Below are 17,921 nucleotides of genomic sequence, written 5' to 3'. Positions count from 1 at the left end.
TCATCCAAAAGTTCACATTAACTGCCAGAAAGCTGTTATAAATTTTAATTTTTTAGTAACTGCTTGTTACCTTGGATACAGATATCTCTTAATTTTTTAGCTTGTTTCTAGTCTTTCTTTTCCTCCTTTCCTCTCCTGCTTTTTCTCTCCTTCTCCTTCCTCTTCCTCTCTCTCTTTACATTTTGTGTTATATATGTGTCTTGTGCAAAATGATACTGAAGTATAATATTCACACATGTAAGTGTGCAAAATATGAGTGTGGTTCTGTGAATTTCCTTAAGGAGAGTTTTTGTGTAACAGCATCCGGATCAAGGAATAAAACATTACACAACCCTGTCAACCTCCTCACGCTCCCTTCCAGCTGTTCTCTCCCCTCACCCAACCATCACAAAGGGAAATGCTATCCTGCACTCCAACATCTAGATAGTTCCACAGGCCATACTGTGTGCACACTTCTGTGCCTGGTTTCTTTTGCTCAATCTTATGTTTGTGATTCACCCATATCATGGCATAGAGTTGTAGTTTATCATTTCGTATTGTTTTCTGATTTTTCATTGTGCTCGTACATCCCAATTTACTATATATGCTACAGCTAATGAACATTTGGATTATTTCTAGTATTTTAGTATTAGGAGTCATGTTGTTAGCAGCCCCAAGTTCCTTATATTCTCAGTTATTACTTACTCATCGGTAGGCCAATGGCAGAGGGTGTTGATAGAATGTGCAAATATCAAGAAGTGAATAAAACAGTTGAGTTAGTTTGGTTTGGGGCAGGGTTTCCACTGTCCATGTGCACATAAACATTACAAAAAAACAATTGTATCATTTTGATGATTCCACATACAAGTAAATGTTTTAGTAGTATTTAAAACTGGCATTGCACAATATAAAGATGAACAGTAAGATTTATGTGAATCATTTAAATTCTTAATTTTTCTTTACCTAGAAAAACACTTCGTGGCAGAATTTTAAGATGATCCCCAGAGACCTAGGCCTTTGTAATCTGCTTCTAATAGAATATAGTGGACATGAAAGGGTTTGGCAGATGAAATTAAAATCCCATATGAGTTAAGTTTAAGTTAATAAAAAGGGAAATTATCCTAGGTGAGCCATACCTAATCAGGTGAACCCTTTCAAGAGAATTACAAGTGAGAAGCTCTGTGACCTGCATTCCTGAATTCTATAGCTTAAGAGAAATGTGTTCTGCCAACACCAGTGTGAGCTTGAAAGATGAGACCCCAGCCCCACCCAACAATGAGATTGAAGCCTATGAAACCCTGGACAGAGGACCCAACTTAGCATTCCTGGAGTCCTAACCCACAAATAATACACAGGTGTTCTTTTAAGTTGCAAAGTTTATGGCAATAAATTATGCTGCAATAGAAAATTAATACAAAACGCCAAGAAAAATCACCATGAAAAATTAAGAGAGACCCTGGAAGAAAGGGAAAGGCTCTATACCTAGCGAATTTTCCCTCTATTTTGAACAATGAGTCCTACATTTTGACTTTTCTGGAGCCTCCCCAAATTCTGTCACTGGCCCTAGCTGTTACTCCAAGCTCGTAAAAGGCAATCCAATTACTTACAGGCTCTCCTCTGCATTATCTAAGTGTACATAATATTTGGCACAACCTTTTTGGGCATGGTTGGTGTGTATCATACTTGAGAATACTGTGCTGAAGGCTACACATTTCCTCTGCAGAATCTGAACATTATCTTTTAAATTTTAATTTTCCAGTCTGAACTAAAATGCCTACATATCACACTAGTGACAAATTTGGCTTCTGAAACTTTTGTACAGAATTACAGCAACTCTTTGGAGGTAGAATCAGTATAATTCTGCATACAATATTTTCAGTGCATAGCATAAGATTATTGAACAATACATAACCATTTATGAACTGTATTTATTCTTGTCAGTTACAATGATTCCTATGGATTTTTTTTAAGACTAACTCTTTCCACAACGCTTCCTCAGAACCAGTTGCAGACTTTTACAGTACTATGTCCTCAAAATGGTTTGCTTTGCAGACATTTGGGGGATAAGTATGTGTAACCAGGAAGGCCCACTTCCCTAGTTTAGGGTGCAAATATGATGATTCTTCTTCTATATTCCAACAGATTGTGTCCGCTCCACATACTCATGTTAGCAGGAGGTCCAGCATAAAACTTTGAGAACTGTACCACCCCAAATGTCCAAGGTCTGAGAAGCTTACTTGGTCTCAATTAAGTGGCCTGTCCTGCTTACAGATGCCAGGCCATGGGGCTTGCCCACAAGCTGGCCTTGGTGTTTGGCGTCATTGGTTCCCGTTGCTGAGACAGTGTTGTATCTGAAGTTTGTCTCTCCCTGGTCCTGACTCCAACTCAGTTCACGAAGGTACAGTTATTTTGGTTTTTACTCCTAATCTCACATTCACAGGGTGGCTGGAATCCCTTCTCCCTGATGATCTAGATGTTCCACAGAGCAAGGATCACAAAGACAGGTCCTTATTTTTCTCATTTCCTTTGGGGTCTTTAGGATCCTTTCCTCTGAGAATTTGGACATATATTATCCTAAAACATCAGAATTCCTAATAATTTCAAACATCTAAAGAGAAAGACTCATGGTTTGATCCTGTTCTTCCCTAGCCCCTATCTGACGCCCACCAAATTTACTGACCTTCTCCATCTCCATCAAGTCACAAGAAGGTTCTCATCCTTAAGGCCAATTAAAAAAAATGGATGTGTATTCTACTTAAATTTACAAAACTAAGAGGGATCTCGCTCTTGACAAGAGGCCAAGAACTTCCCTAAGGAGTCTTCTGTGTCCCATTGCAGAAAGGCAGTTGGCAGTGCCAGATAGCTGAAACTAACCTTTCCTGTGCTGGGCATCGTCTCCTGTCGAGTGCTGAGACTGTCTTATTCAGTCTTGTCTCTCATCCTCATCCCCAGCAAGGAGCCTACTATAGTGGATGTTGTACATTTTGGGTAGATGTTGTACAATTGAACAGAAGCAATAATTAAAGCCAGTATCTGGGCACCTGGGTGGCTCAGTGGTTAAGCCGCTGCCTTCGGCTCAGGTCATGATCTCAGGGTCCTGGGATCGAGTCCCGCATCGGGCTCTCTGCTCGGCAGGGAGCCTGCTTCCTCCTCTCTCTCTCTGCCTGCCTCTCTACCTACTTGTGATTTCTCTCTGTCAAATAAATAAATAAAATCTTTAAAAAAAAAAAAAAAAAAAAAAAAAAAAAAAAAAAGCCAGTATCTATTCATAGTTGACAAAGTAGGATAGTCTATGCTTTGTCTGCCTTGCTGCTTAGCTACTGCTACCCTGCCATCCCGAAATTTGTGGGCTGGGACACTGGGAATGGTGATCCATGAAACCCCCTCACTTGGTGTCCTGCTGTCCTAAGGAATAAACCAAGACCAAAACTCTTTGGTTGATTCCTCCAACCCACTCTTTTGGCTGATAATCTTTAGGTCCACCTGGGTTAAGAATAGAGGTGAGCACAGAGCAGGAAGATAACCTCTGCCCCTTCTGGATGTCCCCTCCGTTCTCCAAGTTCATTCTGGAGATCGGTTACGCAAGCTGACTCCCCAGAAGCTTGCGTGCACTTTTGCAGCGGATGTTTTCCAGGCCGACAGCTCCTTCAACATATGGCATCTCCTAGAGAAGCACCAGAAGATTGAAATATTCTGATCTCTGTGCTTCGACTGCATTTCTCGAAATAGCTTGGTTATAAAACTCACAACAAATAAAACTTCCTTTAACACTTTCAGGGTGTTAGGAAGAGCTAGACTGTGGTGTGTATTTAGACCACTTTGTACCTGGATTTAAATTTTTAACATTCCCTTTATAGGCAACCAGTTTCATTGTGGGCATTTTAAAGAACAGGAGTGTAAATTAATATGTTTGATCTCAAATTGGCAGACCCATTCACTTGTTTTTATCATGTAATATTTTAAACATTCAGAAGAAGAAACAATACAACTAAGTCCTGGGTATACATTGCCCAGATTTAAGCCAGTGCTGGCCTTATGGTCTCTCCCTCTCTGAGGGTCCCTCCCTCCCTCTCCCTGTCATGCTCCCTCCCTGGTGAACAAAACATGCAGATACAACAGGCAGCTCCCTTGTTTCCTCCCCCATTTCTTTGTTTTCCCTTCCAGGGGATAAACATTACTCTGGGGTTATTGTGTTTCCTCCCCATTCCCGATGGGGGACATGTAGGTTGTTTCCAGATTTTTCTTATTACTAACAATGCTGCAGTTAATATTTTTCGTGTCCCTCTGTGCTTGAATTTCCGCAGGATTTCATACCTAAATGGAATTGCCAAGTTCAGCGATAATACACATCTTCCACACTGCCAACTCTCTCTCCAGAGTGGTTGAACAACTTACCGAGCCACCAGCAGCATGAGAATTCTTCATATTCCACCGCAAAACTTGGTAAATACTAGACATTTTAATTTTTCCTGCTATATTTAGCTACTCTAGCTTTACAGTAAGTACTGAAACCTAGAAAAGCAAGTCTACTCCCTTCTTTTTCTTTTATATTGTCTAAACCAGCAGTTCTCAAGCTTTTTTTTGTCTCAGGAACCCATCACACCCTTAGAAATTACTCAGTACTCCAAAGAACTTTTGTTTACGTGGATTCTTTCCATCGATATTTACTCTACTAGAAATTGAAAGTGAGAAGTTTTTTAAATGTTTAGTGATGAATTCATTTAAAAGTGATATTAGTAGACCTTATTGCATGTGAACATAAATAACATTTTTTAATGAAAAATAAATAAGTTTCCAAAACAAAAAGCTTAGAAGAATGGCACTGTCTTATACTTTTGCAATTTCTTTAATGTCTGGTTTAATAGATGACAGATTCTGATATCTGCTTCTGCATTCAGCCTATTGTGATATTAATTACCTGCTATGTAGCTTCTGGAAAACTCCACAGCACACTAGTGAGAGAATGAGAATGAAAAAGGCAAATAATGTTTCAGCATTTTTATGAAAATAGTTTTGACCTCATGGACCACCCCCAATACCCAAATTGTTCACACTTGAAAAATGCTCTTTCTAGACTATCCTTGGTCCTTTTACTTTTGAAATTTAGGCTCAGCTTATGGGGTTCCACAAAATATCATAAAATGTTATTTATGTTGCATGGAATTTAGAGATTAATTTGCTAAAATTGACACATTCATTATATTGGGTATCCATAAACACTGTAGATCATCCTATAGCTTTAAATCCTTTCCAGTGTCCTTCAACAATGCTTTAAATTTTTGTCTTATCTTAGATTTGTACATTGTGATTTAATTGATTAAATTAATTACACATATTTTGGGGGCACCTGGTGGCTTGGTTGATTAATATCTGACTCTTGATTTCAGCTCAGGTCATGATCTCAGGGTCATGGGATCAAGCCCCACATCTGGGTCCATGCTCAGTGGGGAGTCTGCTTGAGATTCTCTCTCTCTCCCTCTGCCCCCTTTCCCCCCTCATGCTCTTTCTTTCTCTCCCTCAAATAAGTAAATCAATCCTTTAAGAAAAAGAAATACATTTAAAAAAAACACATATTTTCAAATTGGCTGTTTGCTTGTATGTAATTGGAATGGTATTGATTTTTGTGCATTAGTGTTAATTCCAGCAACCTTCCTAAGCTCTTCTTCTTCCTCCTCCTCCTCATCTTCCTTCCCCTCCTCTTCTTTTTAATGGCCTATCTATAGGTTTTCTTGGTTCTTTTATGCAGACAACCACACTGATCTAAAACACGGTTTTAAAGCTCTTATACCTCTGGGGGGGCTCAGGGAAAGATAGGGAGTATTTTGTGTTGTCAAGGACCTCTTCTTGCCGTACATTCGTCAAGAGCTGAGCTGAACTCACAGATGTCAAAGTGGGGAGTTAAAACAGGACAAAATTAGAGTAACAATCCAGTCACACTTATAGTAGAAGGAAAAATCTAAACCGGAAAGGAGACTGGCTCTGCCGGTGCTTAATTTTTCCTGCCGAATGACACCAGGCTCCCACCATTTGTGGGCCCAAGATGGTGAGGGGAGGGAGACAAGACAAGGCTAGGATGGTCCTGAAGACGAAGTCAGAGTGGACATGAGGAGCTTCAGTCACCACGCTTACACAAAGGTGGTCTTGGCAGATCACCTGAGAAAGACCTGGACAGAGGAACCCCCAGTAAGGAGGCTGCTGAATCGAGGCCATTAGGGAAGGAATATGGGTCTGCATAATAGTACTGGGATAGAGCTGCCCTATGACCCAGAAATTACCCTACAGTGTGTTTATCCCAAAGATACAGATGTAGTGAAAAGAAGGACCATACATACCCCAAAGTTCATTGCAGCAACGTCCACAATAGTCAAACTGTGGAAGGGCAGACATACCCTTCAACAGAAGAATGAATAAAGAAGATGTGGTCCATAGATACAATGGAATATTACGCAGCCATCAGGAAGGATGAACACCCACCATCTGCATCAACATGGATGGGACTGGAGGAGATCATGTGAGTGAAATAAGTCAAGCAGAGAAAGTCAATTATATGGTTTCACTTACTTGTGGAGCATAAGGAATAGCATGGAGGACATTAGGAAAAGGAAGGGAAAAAAGAAGGGGGGATATTAGAGGAGGAGATGAACCATGAGAGACTATGGACTCCAAGTAACAAACAGGGTTTTAAAAGACAGGGGGTTGGAGGATGGGTTGGCCTGGTGGTGGGTATTAAGGAGGGCACGTATTGCATGGAGCACTGGGTGTTATATGCAAACAATGAATCAGGGAACACATCAAAAACTAATGAAGTATAGAATGGTGACTAATATAATAAAAAAATGAAAATAAATAAACATTTTTAAAAGTACTGGGATGGGGCCTGGTGCTGAGTACGTGACAGCAGGCCCCTCCTTGCTGACTGTGCTCCAAGTCTGTGGTGAGGAGGCAGCCTTCCCTCATGACTCCTGCCACATGAAGCCCTGGTAATTTCCAGTGGTCGAGCCTGAGAAGTCACACCTAAGATTGTGGTCTAGAGCTGGATTCCTCAATGTTACACGAAGCAGTGATTAGGGACATCCTTCTCTTATTCCTGACCTTAGAAGGAATGTTCCATCATTGAGGTGCCTGATAGATAAACACTTTGGAACAAGGTTCCCTTTAGTACTTTAGTTGTTATTATGGGATTTTTTTAAACCATAAATATGTCTTGAATTTTATCAAGCATTTTTCTGTGTCTATTGAGCTAATCATATGCTTTTCTTCTCCAATCTAGTGGTGAATTAAAAAAAGAGATTTTCCAAAGTTGAATCACCCTTGCTTTCCTTTCTTGGTCTTGATGTATTCTATTATCTATATTACTGTATTTCATTGGTTTTTACTCTACTTACAAATCGCCCTTTCTTGTATTGTCTGTCTATATTTCATATCAAGGTTATAGCAGCCTTGAAAAATACATCATTACAGCCTCTCCTTCCTCTTCTCTGGGTTGATCTGGATGGGATAGGATTGGTCTGACCTTGAAGGGTTGGTAAGGTTTTTGTGAAAAATTATCTGGGACTGCTGTTCCTTTATGGTAGTATTTGCTGCTTAGATTGTGTTGGGAACCTAGTTCGATGTGAATAAAAATGCCAAATCGATTGTTGTTTCCTGAGTTTTAAAAACAGAGCATACCATTGGGGAGGGTATGTGCTTTGGTGAGTGCTGCGAAGTGTGTAAACCTGGTGATTCACAGACCTGTACCCCTGGGGATAAAAATATATGTTTATAAAAAATTAAAAATTAAAAATTAAAAATAAATAAATAAATAACAACAACAACAACAACAAAAAACAGAGCATACCACTGCCACAAAATGTGTAAAACTGACTACAGCTTGTCATACAATTTTGAAAGGTAACAAAGGCATTGAGGGTTATATTTTACTCTTGCAGACTCCAATGAGATGGATTTTTTTGTTCATTTTACTGTCTTCTCATTTGCACACAACATATTTTCCCGCTTTTTCTCCTCTCTTGGTTCCTTGACATCACATTCTTTTGGTTTTTCCCTCCCTTTCTAGATTCTCAGAACAAATCTTTTCTTTTCTTTTACTCTGCATCTGCATACTGGACCCTCTCACTCTTACCCTGCCCTTCCTTTTAATCCCACCTTAACTTCCTGTCTATATTATGTGTCTCTCCAATTGCTTCCAAACCCACCCAGCTGGTGATGACCCCCTGTTTGAATCTCCAGCACAAATATCTCTTCTGAGTTCCAGTCTCAAGTGTGTCCCACACTTGGCAACAATGTGACTTTGGTTCCCACTCCCCAAAACAGTCCATATAGTTTTCTGGGTTGTACTTTTCTGGGTTATACCTTCTCGACCCTACCTTTCCCCACCCCACTCTGCCACCTTTGTGGAGCACAGCCACCAACAAGCTGTGAAGTCCAGCTTCTGTTTTAGGTTTATCAGCAGAGCTGCTGGCAGGAGATTGGAGAGTTCCCTGAGTCTCTTCCTGCCAGCCTTGGGCAGGGTTGGCATAGGAAGAAGGTCATGGTTTCCATGGACACTCTTCTATAGCTGTAGCAATGACTATGTTCTCTCTGAGTTCCAAGGATAAGGGCTTCTGGCATTATGAGTCCTGGGGTCCTTCACTGCCCCTTGATGGGCCCCCTAAACTCTGTTACATATTCAACCAGAGTTCCTCTGTTAAATGATTCTCAGTTACTGTATTAGAGGGGACCACTTATTTCTCCCCAAGATTCTGACTGATATGACTTCCCAGCCACAGGACATTGCCATCACCTCTGGTTGCTCAAGACAGAAAAAGTCCCTTCTGGTCATCTTCTACATCTAACTCCTTGTCCTACCCTGTTGTTGCTACCTCCTACTTATATCTTGAAATTACACATTTCTCTCCTTGCCATGGCTAACCCATAGCTATTTTGCTGGTCTTCCCATTTTTACTCTTGCCTCTCTTTCAGTCTACTCACTGTGGGGCAGACAAAAGCCCTTTTTAAAAATAAAGTTCAGATCATATTTCTTCATTGCTTAAAACTCATTAATGATATTCTCTTAGGGTTTGTATAAAATCCAAATTCTTTATAAAAGACCTCCCAAACATTGTATAATGGGATCTCTACTGACGTCCCCAAGGTCATCTCATACCTCCCTCTAACTTGCCCTTCACTGCCCCAGTCACACTGTCCTCCCTGTTGTTCCTTAAACATGGTGAACTCATTCATACCTCAGGACCCTTGCATACACTTTCCCTTTAGAGGGAACTCTTGATCCCCTACATAGAACACTTACAACTCCACTCTTCACATGTGCCTTCTCATCCTTCAGGTTTTGGTTTAAATGTCACTTCCTCAGAGAGACCCCATGACAATCTTATCAAGATTGATTTCTCTATCCCACCTTGTCCACACCTCATTATGTCCTATCATTATACACTGTTGATTACTTCAAAGTTTATAATAAGATACAATTATGTATGTTGGCAGTTTTTTTTCTTTTTGGTTTGCTTTATTTTCTATTTATTTTATTTATCATTTGACTTCTAAACTTTTGGATGACAGAGACATGACTATTTTGTTCACCATTATATACCCAGATTTAAATACAATTCCTTATATTCTGGCACATGATTGCATTCAATAAATATTTGTTCAATACATAGATGTCAGAATATTCACCAAGTAGTGTTTTCTGAAGAGGTTCACAATAAATGTCATTGGAAACTGAGGAGATAATTTTTTTCTCAAAAGAGGAGAAAGGAGAGAGAAAGACATCATATGCATGCTTTCTCCTCCCTGCCCCAAGGAATGATCAATATTTAAATGCTCTTAGCCTGCTGAGGATCTAGAAGAGACACTTAGCTGCAGAGTATAATTCAATTACACAATAGAGATTAAAGTTTCAGCACAGGGTATAATTACAAAGATGTTTTCCATTATATATGTTCTAAAAAAGAGAGAGACACACAAAAGCATTTCAAATGGTGACCAAACTCTTACTTCTGTGGCAACCACAGGAAAACTATTTCAAAGCCTCAGATCTTTGGTCTGAGTACTTAAGCCTAATCATTTAATAATATGGTTAAAAACTTGAGAGTCCAAAGAACTCTGGGTTGGGTAGGAATATTTTAAACCATCATGCTACTCCCAGAGCCATGAAATGAAGGAATGATGTCTGTCTAATTATCCAAACACAGAGCACCAGCGTTTCCTCCTCTGAAATGCATTTGTTATTTGTACAACTCATTTACCCTTTAGGATTATTAATCTTCCATTGCAACTCTTTTTATATGTATCTGTGGTTTATTCCTCACTTTACGTGATAAATTTTGTGGCTAGGGATGTGTTTTAAGCCTCTTTGCGTTGTCTAAATCATCTCCTAGAGGGCCATAGTGAGCATCTATTAATCTTGTTACTCAGAATCCATTCACTTTTCTTTGGATACAATATTTACTTTCCTCTGGGGATGACCTTCCACCTCTGCTCTTGAGCAATGTGATTTGATGAGCTTAACCCCACTGCTAGTTTAAAACAACAAGCATATTTCTTCTCCCAGGCAACAATAATTGGTTGGGCACATGACTCCGCATCAGGAAATGTTTTAAAACTGTTCTGGGAGAAACTCTCTCGCTTTCCCACTGGGTCTAAAGGATGAAGTATATTGGAAGCCATCTTGGAAGCAACCACTAGAGAGAGACTGCCTGGATATGGAGCCAACACTCCAAAATGGAAACAGGGAAACTCGGTCCTGGTCACATTTGACTCCTGGGTCATACATCTGAAAAGAGTTAATTTTTGGACTCTTACATTACATAAGCAAGTGAATTTACTTTACATTACTTGCTTATGTAATGTAATACAAATAAAGACTTTTGGATTGGTTATTCTGTCCATTCCAACCAAAATAATTCATGTACACAGTAGGCACTTCATTATTATTTCTGATTAATTTTAACCAGTTCTGTCTTCATTTCCAGACCTCTTACAAAAACCTAAAAAAGTTTCTCTTGATTTGATTACAATGGAAAAATAAATCTTTGCCATGATGAATGTTCCTTAATTCTTCCTGGACAAGCATCTCTATTTGAAATACACAGAAATTGTTTATTAATATATCGCTAAGTTCATGATGTTTTCATGATGTCTGAAAAACTTTCCATCTGCTATTTCTGGGAAAAACAGTAAACCTCTAGGTTTTATACTCATTTAAAATTAGAACGCATTGCTTTATTCAGAAGAATGCTCTTTATGGAAAATTAAAAATGTGTTTGTTTTTTTGTCACCAACAATGTTTGTCATCAAATAGGTCAACTTAGTTTGAAAATGTAGCTTATAATGAAGTATAAAACTACTTAAAAACTGGAATTGATTTTTCAGAATTTAGAAGTTATAAATAATTTGATTCGCGTCAAGTGATTCAGACGTGTCAATGGAAAAGGAAAATCATATGTAATCCCATTTCCAGAGATAATCACTGATATTTTGACACATCTTTTTATACAATTTCTATATGCAGAGATTTTTTTGTTAAATAAGGAAAAAGGAACCATCCTATTTATATTCTCTGTATGCTTTTTAAATTTAATTACAATAAGTGATATGAATCTTTCCATGTCAATACATGTAATTCATTGTGCAGATACACCATATCTTTTCAAAGCTCCTCCCTTGTAAAAAAAAAAAAAATTCTATTTAATCCCCTAACTTTATCTACTTATTATAAAGGAGCTTGATACATCATCAACTTTACATAATTTTTTAAGAATAAAATCCAAAGGGTGGCCTGAGTGGCTCAGTCGGTTAAGCATCTGGCTCTTGATCTCAGCTCAGGTCATGTTCTCAGGGTGGTGAGATGGAGCCACATGCCAGGCTCTGCACTGGGCCTGGTGCCTGCTTAAGATTCTCTCCTTCTACCCCTTACCTAAAAAGAATAAAATCCAAAAAAGTAGCTGGCATAGTTGAAAATTTAATACGTATTTCCAAGTTGGCTTTCAAAAAGGTTGTACAATTCAGCCTTCCAGGTAAGCAAAAATCCTCTGTATAAAATTCTTGTTTAGTTTTACCCATCTCCTAGGTGATAAATGAGCATACTTTGATGTTTCATCTTGAATTCCTTTCATAGCTATGGGGTGAAGCTTTTTTTAAATGGGTGAACTATCACATTTTCATTGCTCTGTAAAAAGCAAACAACAACAAAAAAACACCTTGAGAGTCAGGGGCAACGATTCACTATTGCCCATTATGCCAGCTGTCAGGTGGGGGTGGTCGTGACTTGGATGTGTTGGCTGAGCTCATTCCAGAATTGCTACTGGGGTGTGCTGTTAGCTGGGGTGCCTTGGCTTTCTTCTACATGAGCTCCCAACATTCGGCAGGAGAGCCCAAGCTGATTCACACCCTAGAGGCAAAGGTTCCAAGAGAAGAAACAGAATCAAGCAAAGCCTCTTGATACTAGACTTGGAGCTTCCACCGTGTTGCATCCTCTTCATTTCATTGGTCAAAGGAAGTCACAAGGTCTCCTGAGATACAAGCAGGGGGAGGGCAAAGAGATGTTGCCACTTATGCAAAGAGCTACAGACTCACACTGCACAGGGTGGTGGACACAGGGAGAGCATAACTGGAGTTGTGTGTGTGTGTGTATGTGTGTGTTTAACACAGGTCTACCACACATGCTTTCTTTTTATCAATATATAGTAAGGAGAACAAACTTACATTTAACTCTTTTGAAACAAATTTATGTTTTGGACAGTATTCAGAGTTTTTCACAATATAAAGGGAAGATGATGACAAATTTATTTCTCTGTTTCTTGGGTTAATTAAAGCATCAATTTAATGTTTTCTATTAGCTGTACCCTTTCCTGCCACACCAGGTTTCATTGTAGGCTAAATGAAGTGTAGGTTTCCCAAATCAGTTTTTGCTTAGGCTCACTAAAAATCAATCCATGAGGTCTGAATTTCTTTCTGTACGTCCTTTAAAATTTAGAATGACTGAAAGGAGTGATTTTTTTTTTTTTTACATTCAAATGCACTTTGTTTATTTTTCAGTTTCTGATAACAATGTGCTGCCCAGTGGGGAAAATTTTCTCCCTCGACTGAATTTTCCTGGCACTAGGCTTGGGAAATTTCCTTTAAAATTTTTCCCGGAATGTGTTTCTAGCGCTGTGATCTTGAGGTTTGAGTACTTTTATTTCAGGGGGTGGAGCATGCCACAAGATAGTCATTCAGCATGAAACCAAACCTAGATGCTGGTAATTCAAATAGCCTATTGTAAGTATGAGATCTTTCTTATTGAAAGGACAACCAGAAGAGATATATAGTCAAATGACTAGACCATAGTTTTGTCTGTACTGATTCCTAAGCAGTGTGGGGTAAATCGTGACTTTTACAATATTCCAGCTAACTCTAGGCATGGTACCTACCCTCCATACTTCTCATCAACCCTTGCTTGTTCAGCAGATAGAGTACTTAACCACGTATCAGACATGATGAAAAGCTTTAGGAATACACAAGCAGCAAGTCAGATACTATCCCTGGTTATGTGCTTGACATTCTACTGAAAAACCCAGATAATGAAGCAGGTGATTATAATACCATGCTAGGGCTATGACTTACAGAATTCCAGCTTCGGAAGCTGGCTACTTTTATAACACAAGAAAGTAACTCTAGGAAAATATCTCAAGTTAGAAGAAAAAACTTGATTTTTTTTTTCCACTTAGCTTTGGGGGAATGTCAAGAGTGAAATGTAATTTCCTTTGTAGGTAACACTTGTTTATGTTGCTGCCTTAATTCTCCCTGTGGATCAAGCTGCTCTCTTGTGTTCGGAACCCACCAAGCTTGTAAATGCTATGGCCTTCCTTCTGTTTTGTAAGTGCCCACCTTTAATCTTAAAAAGCCATGTGCAGAATAGAATGGATGACCTGGAACGCAGGGTCAGTGTGACCTATCTTGCTTAATAGTTTGAAAAATCCATTTCAGGATACTAAACACAAAATAGGCTTCCTCAAAGAGATTTTCTGTATTAGGGCTTTTAAATAATGTATTTTCTAAGAAGATAGTAAATTTCTCTGAACTCCATCCACCTTCTAAAGGCTTAAATAACTTTTCATAATAGTAAAAAGAAAATAAAAATTAAAAACTCCCTGAAGCCTGTTGCCCACCTCCCCTAGACTCTTATTAATGAGAAAGAAATCTAATGCATTATATGCTTATTCTATGAATCCTGGGTGGGAGCCCAGTATAACATAATATTCTGTACTGCATTAGGTGACAAATGATGCCCTCAGTGGGACACCCTAGCTACCAACTATTACTGTTTGAATATCTTGCAGGAATTCCCATCTTTAACCATAGCTTTTTTTTTCATTCTTTCTTTCTCCCTTCTTCTTCTTTGTTTAAATCCCAGCTTTTAAAATTGAAGCTAAGAATTTGTGCTCAGCCATTTCATTTCTGGTATCATATGCTACAGGGTACCAGGTACTCAGTACTAAAAATTCACGATTAAGTTAGGAATGCTAAGAGAATATTTCTCGTTTATAAATAAAAGCAAAGTATTTTTAATCCAATAAGAAAACCAAGAAAGCTAGTAAGGAGAATAAACTGAAAGTGGATAATACATTACTCAACAAAACTCAAACTAATATCACCTACATGGTTCATGGGCTAAACTGCTGGGTGTAAATGTGCAATGGGGAAGAGAGGGGGTAACACAGCAAGCCATCTTCTGGTGTCCAGTCCTCATACTCATCAAATGTACTTTGTCAATTCCCACTTAGTGCTTCCCAGGAACCTTTCAGCCTCTGCATTGGGGATGGGAAGTAAGAGGAGGAAGGGGCGGGCCCTTTCTCTCCTCCTTCCTTCTTTTGGTTTTAGCTTTTCGTTCTAGGTTTTCTGGATTGGGGTGAGGAAGGGATGTATGACAAAGCACAGTGTCTCTTACGTAACTGGTGTCCTCGTGGTCCTATCTGGCTTCTCTGCTTCCCTGGCTGGAGCTAGGTGGCCATCAGGCTCAGCTGAGTAACAGATACACAAAAATTTGCTCTCAAGGCATGCATGTATGAGTTCTTTGAGGGGTCCTGTTAGATGAAAGGGACCTTCCCAATATCCAAGACCTTGATATCAGTTCACCCTCCACCCTCTGTAAATGGTCTGCTATAGTACAATGATGCCCCATCTGTGCTGCTGCTTTTATCCCTTGCCAAATGACCGACATCTTAACTTGGGCTATTCCCAGGATGGCTTCGAGCTCCACAACCTCCCATCATTCCCCTTGGCCTGTGGAAATCCTTGCAGCCCCTCTATGCTGGAAAGTGGCCAGACACGTGTTTCCTTGGTCATACGTGGTTCCCTGCTCTGCCATTTTCCTGGACTTCTTTTTTCCTATGTTTAGGTAGGCACACATACCAATGGCACCAGCAGATGTCCAGGTCCCCAGAATGGGGGCCTGTCTCCCTCTTTTGCCAATACCCATAATCTCTGTAAATTATTTTCCCAGAGTAGGTGTGGGTCAGCACCCTTCTTCTGTGAAGAGCCAGATAGTAAATATTTTCAGCTTCGTGAACCATGTACTTTCTGCTTTAACTACTCAATTCTGCAATTGTAGGGAGCCAGCAGCTGTAGAAAATATGGAAACCAAGGAGCATGGTTGTGTTCAAATTAAACTTTATTTACAAAAACAGATGACAGGCTGCATTCGGCCCACGAGCTGTAGCCTGCCGACGTCTGTCCCGGAGCAGTCCCCGTGTGGTCTGGCACAGGGGCCATGGTGAGCATTCTATGGTTTCTGCGCCAAGTGGACTCAGGACCCAGACTCCTCTCTTTTCTCTCCTGCCACCATCCTCCCCCGTCACCCTCACCCTGAGGTTTCTGCTCATGTTGAAGGCAGAGGACTGTGGCAGGAAAGTTTCAGTGAGGATAGCAGAATGGATTGGCCTGTCTCTCATTAAGCCCTAATACTGGTGTCCAGAGACCTACTGCTGACAACTCTCTTGGAAAAGCAGCGAAATTGAGGCTTCTTTGTCTTAGTTTGAGACCTAAGTCTCGAGCATAAGAAAGGCCCTACCTGACCTCCTGTGACACTACTTATCACCACCTTTTATTCTGTGGGTCAGTGATTTTAAGAAGGGACATGGTTCAGAACTGGAGAGACGCAGCTGTAGCTCACAAGGGGCAGTGGTCATTGACTTTGTCCTGAACTCAGCCTGTCACAAGCAGGACAAAATTCTAATACTCTCCGCTAGTCCACCTGCTAGCGTTGCCCAAAATATGGATTTTAAAAGAAAACGTAGTTGATGTTTCTTGTGCTTTATAATGATAAAGAGCCTTTTTTTTTTCCTTTTTTTCATTAACATATAATGTTAATTTGCCCCAGGGGTACAGGTCTCTAAATCATCAGTCTTACACAACTCACAGCACTCACCATACCATCCCCAGTGCCATAACCCAGCCACTCTATCCCTCCCCCCTCACCTCCAGTGCCCCTCAGTTTGTTTCTTGAGATTAAGAGTCTCTAACAGTTTATTTCCATCCTGTAACCCATCTTGTTTCATTTCTTCCCTCCCTAACCCCCAAGATTCCCGCCCTGTCTCTCAAATTCCTCATATCAGAGAGATCATATGATAATTGTCTTTTTCTGACTGACTTATTTCACTTAGCATAATACCCTCTAGTTTCATCCACATCATTACAAATGGCAAGATTTCATTATTTTGATGGCTGCATAATATTCCATTGTCTATATATACCACATTTTCTTTATCCATTTATGGATGTTGATAGACATCCAGGTTCTTTCCATAGTTTGGCTATTGCGGACATTGCTGCTATAAACATTCAGGTGCACATGCCCCTTTGAATCACTACATTTGTATCTTTGGAGTAAATACCCAATAGTATGACTGCTGGGTCATAGGGTAATTCCATTTTCAACTTTTTGGAGAGACTCTATACACTTTTCCAGAGTGGCTGCACGGGCTTATGTTCTCATCAACAGTGTAGGAGGGTTCCTCTTTCTCCATACCCTTGCCAACATCTGTCATTTCATGACTTGTTGATATTAGCCATCTGACTGGTGTGAGGTAGTATCTCATGGTGGTTTTGATTTGTATTTCCCTGATGCCAAGTGATACAGAACACTTTTTCATGTGTCTGTTGGCCATCTGGATGTCTTCTTTGCAGAAATGTCTCTTCATGTCTTCTGCCCATTTCTTGATTGGATTATTTGTTCTTTGGTGTTGAGTTTGATAAGTTCTTTCTAGATTTTGGATACTAGCACTTGATCTGATATGTTGCTTGCAAATATCTTCTCCCATTCTGTTGGTTGTCCTTTAGTTTTGCTGACTGTTTCCTTTGCTGTGCAAAAGCTTTTGATCTTGATGAAATCCCAATAATCTACTTTTGCCCTTGCTTCCCTTGCCTTTGGTGATGTTCCTAGGAAGAAGTTGCTGTGGCTGGGGTTGAAGAGGTTGCTGCCTGTGTTCTCCTCAAGGATTTTGATGGATTCCTTTCTCACATTGAGGTCTTTCATCCATTCTGAGTCTATTTTTGTGTGTGGTATAAGGAAATGGTCCAGTTTCATTCTTCTTCATGTGGCTGTCCAATTTTCCCAACACGATTTGTTGAAGAGGCTGTCTATTTTCCATTGGACATTCTTTCCTACTTTGTCGAAGATTAGTTGACCATAGAGTTGAGGGTCTATTTCTGGGCTCTCTATTTTGTTCCATTGATCTATGTGTCTGTTTTTGTGCCAGTACCATACTGTCTTGATGATTACAGCTTTGTAATAGAAATTAAAGTCTGGAATTGTGATGCCACCAACCTTGGCTTTCTGCCTCAGCATTCCTCTGGCTATTTGGGATCTTTTCTGGTTCCATATAAATTTTAGGATAATTTGTCCCATTTCTTTGAAAAAAAAATATGGTATTTTGGTAGGGATTGCATTAAACATGTAAATT

At 39.8% G+C, this 17,921-nt stretch overlaps 1 long non-coding RNA gene across 1 annotated transcript; it reads left to right on the top strand.

Annotated features, from left to right (window-relative positions):
• Positions 1 to 1,831: 1,831 nt before the first annotated feature.
• On the top strand, positions 1,832 to 7,595 carry LOC131829080 (uncharacterized). Its single transcript, XR_009352715.1, has 3 exons — positions 1,832 to 2,377; positions 4,284 to 4,422; positions 7,408 to 7,595. It is a non-coding gene; the product is annotated as an uncharacterized LOC131829080 (long non-coding RNA).
• Positions 7,596 to 17,921: the final 10,326 nt, after the last annotated feature.

Source organism: Mustela lutreola, chromosome 4 (assembly GCF_030435805.1).
Source record: "Mustela lutreola isolate mMusLut2 chromosome 4, mMusLut2.pri, whole genome shotgun sequence".
Classification (NCBI taxonomy): domain Eukaryota; kingdom Metazoa; phylum Chordata; class Mammalia; order Carnivora; family Mustelidae; genus Mustela; species Mustela lutreola.
The sequence above is the reverse complement of the archived record's forward strand: the minus strand, read 5'-3'. Positions and strand labels throughout refer to the sequence as shown.